Source organism: Opisthorchis viverrini (assembly GCF_000715545.1).
Source record: "Opisthorchis viverrini unplaced genomic scaffold opera_v5_41, whole genome shotgun sequence".
Lineage (NCBI taxonomy): Eukaryota > Metazoa > Platyhelminthes > Trematoda > Opisthorchiida > Opisthorchiidae > Opisthorchis > Opisthorchis viverrini.
The window spans coordinates 1,231,590-1,237,589 of NW_008751697.1; positions in this window are offsets into that span (position 1 = coordinate 1,231,590).

Genomic DNA, 6,000 nt, shown 5'->3' on the forward strand with positions numbered 1-6,000 from the left:
ACAGTATGATACTTCATAAAAGGTTTTGTAGCCTTGGTTAATTTGAAGCCCAAAAAATATCGCGATAAACGTTGGATAATAAAGGATGAGAAAGCCGAAAATATCAGGATGACATTACCAGCTGAGATTACTTCTCATGCTATACGCAACAAAGTGCAAAATTGGTTCAGTTTAGGTTCTCGATACAGAACCTTGAGTTACTCCTAGGTTCGAGGATCCCGAATAGCAAAACGGATAATTGAGTTCAACATTACACAGCACGATGTACGCAATGGTGAGCAAAGTCATACAACAAACCCCAACTGTTCACGTTCGTAAAGTCAGCAATTGCGCAAGTCAGTAATTGACCTGCACAGTTCTGTGTTGAGATGCGTGCACCAAACATGAGTGGCTGGAATGCTGGGTGGGTTGGGGTAGTCGCCTCAAAGGCCAGTATGCTGATTCTGATCGGTGGTGCAATCACACGGAAATCATGACAAAACGAGTCGGGACAGGCTAAGCAAACGTAGCACGCAAATGAATGCGGAAATTTGCATGACGTCAAGTAAGACTCAATAAAATTCTTAGTCACCTATATCACCATAAAGAATAACTGGTCCATATTCTACAAGAAAATTTGGTGAAGTATGCAATAAATTCTGAGTAGAAACTTGCAAACCTGCGGTATCCAGTCCGACAGTCAAATCATGAATTTTCTATACTTACTTACAAACTAATCTGGTTTTAATAGAAGAACAACTGAATCCAGCAGAATCATTCGTGTAGGGTTTCCGCAAATTAATAAGCTGCAAAAGACCTGCTGTTTTAGTTGATACGCCATTAGACATACTACAGCATACGTCCTAGGGGAGGGGACACGCAGAGAGTCTGACCGTTCACAGAAATACTTGCACTTTATACTAACCGCTCTGGGGTCGGCCCGCCTTTTTTTCATCGATATTAAACGGCCTCAACATGTCAACTGAATCCGAGGTTGTTTACAAGACTTCCCGCTTTGTGGAATAGCAAGCTCACGTTGCCTAACGTATATCCTTATTTTCCAGCTGAGTTTCCTTCTAGTCTACCCTTGAGCCCAAAGTGATTCTTAAACGACGGGGGTTTACGAACCCTCTTATTCTTTTATTCCCTACTTTATTACCACAAATTGTAATCCCCCACCTCTATCGCGCCTACCAGGTGTGCAGAGGATCTACCTGGGTGATTGCGATTGCGCATACAGCCGACTTTAGCCCAAACTGCTTTGCGTGACTTGAAGGTTTTAACAAGTGCCTCAGATCACGGTATCTGGACTGGTAACTGGCAACCCGAAGAACTCACGTAAGATGAAACATTGCCTGATCCCCAAACTTAGACAAGAGCAGTTGTGAACCTGAATTTTTTGGTCCGATCGAAGAACATTCTGGTCACTAATATATTACCATAACCACTGGGTTATTTCAAACTCACTGCAGTCCCCTGCATCAATACAGCACAAGACACGCAAGCTTTCTTTAGAGAAACTCCAGTTTTTGTAAGTTTCCTTTCTTTTGGTCCGTCGCTTGGCCGTCATTTCACTTTCCTACATGATCATGGGGCAGCCAACCGCCACATACCGCCACTTTGCGCGACGAGCACAATAAGAATAGAAAACTCAGTGTTTCGTTCTTACGAACTCGTTTTTTAACCAGAGATTTCAGAAGGAAGACAGTATTCCTTGGGATCGGTAGGTTATTCACTGAGGAACTTCTCTTCACATATTAATGAGCTTAGGTGCAAGCAAACAACTATTAGATGCTTACATGCTGCCTTAACACTACAGTGAGAGTAGAAAGGGTTAAATTTTCACTAATATAAAATGACTGCATAGTATCAATTCAATCCAGGCTTCTTTATCAGATTTTTAAGCCTTCAGCACGCTCACGTCGTCTAGCGGATATCCTTATTTTTCAGTAGCACTTGAGAAGAAATACAACTTTATCCTTACAAAATTGATCGTTTCTCGATTCCGGCCGACAGATGAACAGTTTTTTGGTTAACTTTTATGATAAACTACCAGGGTTAAAAACACAACTACTGAGGCGCATTACTCCTGAGTAAGACTTAGTCCTGCTAGGCTGATTACCTGTCACTAAATTTAGGTTACAATCCAGTTCTAAATTCTCTTTTTCATTCTCAGTCCGTGCTTTTACCGAAAATCGTCGGAGGTGCCTTCCCATAAACTTCAGAGATGGTTTTTAAACTTTATTCAAGTTTTATTACCCTATACCTGATATGTTTTTCAAAAGAATACCTTCCGAAACTCAACCCTTAACCCTCATTACAACGCCAGCCTAAGTCGTTCACCGGAAGATTAGGTTTAGCATTGAAAATTCCTCGGTATGTTTGCACTACCGACATTCTATGAGTACCTAAGAGGAGAATAATTCCACAATGCCAGTGAAAATTTCATTCAAGAGGTGGTCAACCAAGGAGTCAGTCAACACGTGACCGTGTGATACGGATTCTATTATTACAGAGTGAGCGGGTCTATATCCTGTCTAAGTGCGGGTTAATCACAATGTTGGTTGTCTTCTCTTGTTTGGCTTATTGGCCGCGAGTGCGCGGAGTTAAAACTCCTTTAAGATTCGCGAGTTGTGCATAGCTAGTTACTCCTAATTAGGATAAAACCGTTCTTTTCGGACTTTAACGTAGTTTGGCTTCACCCAAAGGACAAGACCTCCACTCAAGATTCAGCTTCATTTTTTTTTACCTTGCCCGTTACGGGCCATGATGTTTGCATCTGTAACCTTCATACAAATCAAAAAGCATACTCACCGAAATCATCTAACCAAAATAAGTTAATAGAATTTGGATTGGCATAAAGCGATAAAGATCCGCAATAAATTTAGCTCGCTCTGGGAAGCGTGTTAATAAGTCCACATGAAATCTTCAAGGCTTCGGAGACCAAGATGTGTGGTTGCGTAGACGTCCAATTGAGGTGGTGGATGGACACACTTTCGTCTGCGGACATGTGTATTAGAGAGGTTGCCCTCTTGAAACTATGCTGTCCTCGAAATTACATTCATTCCAAAATTACTTTGCTCTTTCGAGACTTGCACGATGGCTGCATGCTGGTTAGACTTGTCAAAAGGATAAAACTCACGAAACACCGCGCGAAAGTTCACCACCTGTGAGCGATCAGGTGTGGTTACAGGGACGCCTACCGACTTCGCAGCTCCATCGCGAGCGTATTTTAGAGGATATCAGCTTTCTCATTAAAAAATCTCATTTTGGAAATGGAATAGGCACACACCGCTACTAAATTTCCTTTTTGGTACACAGTGATAGTGGAACGAAGGTCGTTCGTCGAAAGGTTAATTTGACACATCTTCTGAAACATTCATTTTATGTTCTAACCTCAAGTACGTTCAGGTCACTTCATAGTTTGACCGTTCACATAGACACTTACTCTTTACTCTAACCTCTTTAGGTTAATCCGTCTTTTTTCAATCACCCTGATGTGATTCGTCCTTTGTTTCCTTACAATATTATGTCATTTATTCTGCTCATTCATACCGAATCGTAAGCTCTCTAACCTTACAGGGTACAGACAAAAGTTGTGGCAGGTGGCGAGTTATCCACACACTACAAATCTCTGGATAGACGCTTTTCGGCGGATCCGCTTAAGGGTGATCAGACATCGCTCCTTTATCCCCAGTGGGCCGATATTCATAGCACAACAATAAGCATGCATAAAAACACATCTCCAAAGTATGAGCTTACATGAACATATTTTTTGGGATTTGAATTGTACTTGTTCCATTCCTTTATATATCCAAGATATTGTCGTCTGAACAGTGTCACAAAGCCAATTGTGAAAAGGCCTGCTCCAAGGCCTGTCCACCCCCTTCTTTGAATGTGACACACTTTTCCATGGATTGCCAGTAATGTAACAATTATTGTATCCTAGCAGCAGGTTACAGGAAATACTGGCTAAAATAGCGGAAGGCAGAAAGAAGGCGGATAGTCCACTCCTAATAAAACACATTTTGTTTCTGGAAATCGTCACCCTAGAAGCCATTACTAAATAAAGAAGTTCTTACTTGCCCTAATTGGATCACAACATCGTCCAAATTTTCTGTTTTTTGTCTAGAGCAGAATAAATCTTTTACACGTTCTAGGCTCTAATACATATACATGTCTTTTCTCCAACTACGTGGCTCACATTCATATATTAGTGATGACCTAGAATACTGACGAAAATTAGTTGCTTGAGTTTTCATAATAGGATTTCCATAGGGTCCTAAACGGACTATTTTAAGGCTGCTTATTAAATATTCTTTCCTTTCTTATGGACCAACCGAACTGATTTGCAAATGAGCGTATTTCTCGAAAACGGTCCGATTTGGGTTCAAGTAGAACATAAGGTTGATGGAAACTCAGGGAACGCGACTACCTGATGAGACCCAGGAAGAACGAAATCGGTCGTGGGCTGTCGAAGAGTTTTTAGCATCCTTGTAAGTAGTTTCCTTTATAACCAGTGTAGCGGCTTTGATTTCGACTCACCTAAATGTAGACCGTTTATTGTTAGTTATTTTACACAGCACAAATTATAAAAGAAAAAACGGCTTTATAAGATAACAGACAATTTGATTAACGGAACAATGATTTGTTGTAAACACTTAAAAATAGTATGAGGCCTACCCAAACTACATATTTTCGAATAATAAGCAGCTTTTTTCGTTTATTCTGCACCAAACCGGGGGTTTTGCTCATCACGCGTGATTATTCCTGGTTGTGCTTGAATTTCAACGTATGGAGCAGGCGGCCTGCCGTCATCTACGAGGGGTGCTGCATTGTCATGTTTAAACTGTCGGACGTGTTCACGTTTGAAACCTCGTACTGCAACTCAGTCACTTTCTTGAACGCGTCGATTAAGTGATTACTACGACCGACGATAAGGCCCGTACCGTGGAAGGTTGAAAACAACGGAAGGATTCCCAATTTTAATCGGTTCGGGATTTTAAAAATTTGTGCATAACTCAGAATTCTGGCACTATCATCATCTTTTCATCTTCCACCAAGTAGACACGAGGGTATTCAATTCACCTCTCCCCTTGACAAGGGTTTCTACATATAACTCATGCTGACCACACACTCATTGCTAGCAGTGAGAGATTTGATACTTTTCAATTGAGATTTCACCCTGCAACTTAAGCCAATCTATGCTGGAAAGCCGAGATACACCGCACGGATGTCTCGTCCTCAAAGGAAATCATCAGCAGTGTGCATCTCCAACCCTCCACCCCCTGGTTAGTAGATAAGGACATTAACTATTTCATCACAAGCTACTGATCACTGGTGTGAATAACTCGAACTTATGGGAATGATGGGCACTGGTGATGATCCCCTGTAAGGTTTGAAAACCTGTGCAATTCTTCTCGGCTTTTCAGAACATAAGGGGTTCACCCTTCATACACATTTGTGACAGGTGAAAATTCAAGCTTTATAACTTCTCACTGTTCGCTTTTGCGTGATCACCGATGAGCACAGTATTTTCAGGTACTTCTCTCCAGATATCGAAAATGGACGTACTGAGGTATATAGTTCTGATCCCCAAAATGCAGTTACTATACTATTCCTCCAAAGAACACAAAGCACTCTTACTCGATGGTGGGTAATGGCGCAGCCACTGAAAATTTGTTATTATTACGGATGTCCTGCCTGTGGTCAATGAATGCCAGTCACACGATTCCGATCATCAGTGAAACGTCAAACCTAAATTCATTCAGTTGAAACCTATATAAAATTATGGACGAAAACCGACTGCGTAGGTTTCCTCCTTTCTTAATCTACTTCCAATAGTCTGCCAGAGAAAAGGTGTAGCACTGTGAGCTGGAACTACATACTTAGACTTACCTCCTTTGAATTTCCCATTTCATGGACTTGTAACTTTCGGGAAAGTTTAATGAAAAGTAATGTTATATTCTTGATATCTGTTGGTGACTGTAAACGTCAGCAGTGAATCTCCAAATGGGTAGA